A 345-nucleotide genomic window follows, 5' to 3' on the forward strand; every position below is an offset into this window, starting at 1 on the left:
CCCACCAAACACACCCAAAAGTGCATTTGTTGTGTTTATATCAAAAAAATAAAAAAAAACCCCCAAACCCCAACAAACGATGTTCTTTTCCTTCTGAAAGATTGGCCTGCAAGTCTGTTCTCACCATTTAGTAACTTTAATAGTTTATGAAAATATAAGTTATGAAAATAAAGTATACAGCAACGATTTTAATAAATTAAGCACACACCAAAATAATAATCATTAAAAAAAAAAAGATAAAATTAAGCAACGCTGTGTTTCTACCGAAGGGTGGTTCAAGGGTCCTGGCGATGAGCAGGGCGGGGGCCAGCGCTGGGAGCGGGCCCCACCGGCTCCCTCCTCCTT

This window comes from Buceros rhinoceros, unplaced genomic scaffold (genome assembly GCF_000710305.1).
Source record: "Buceros rhinoceros silvestris isolate BGI_N320 unplaced genomic scaffold, ASM71030v1 scaffold29044, whole genome shotgun sequence".
In the NCBI taxonomy this organism is placed as follows: domain Eukaryota; kingdom Metazoa; phylum Chordata; class Aves; order Bucerotiformes; family Bucerotidae; genus Buceros; species Buceros rhinoceros.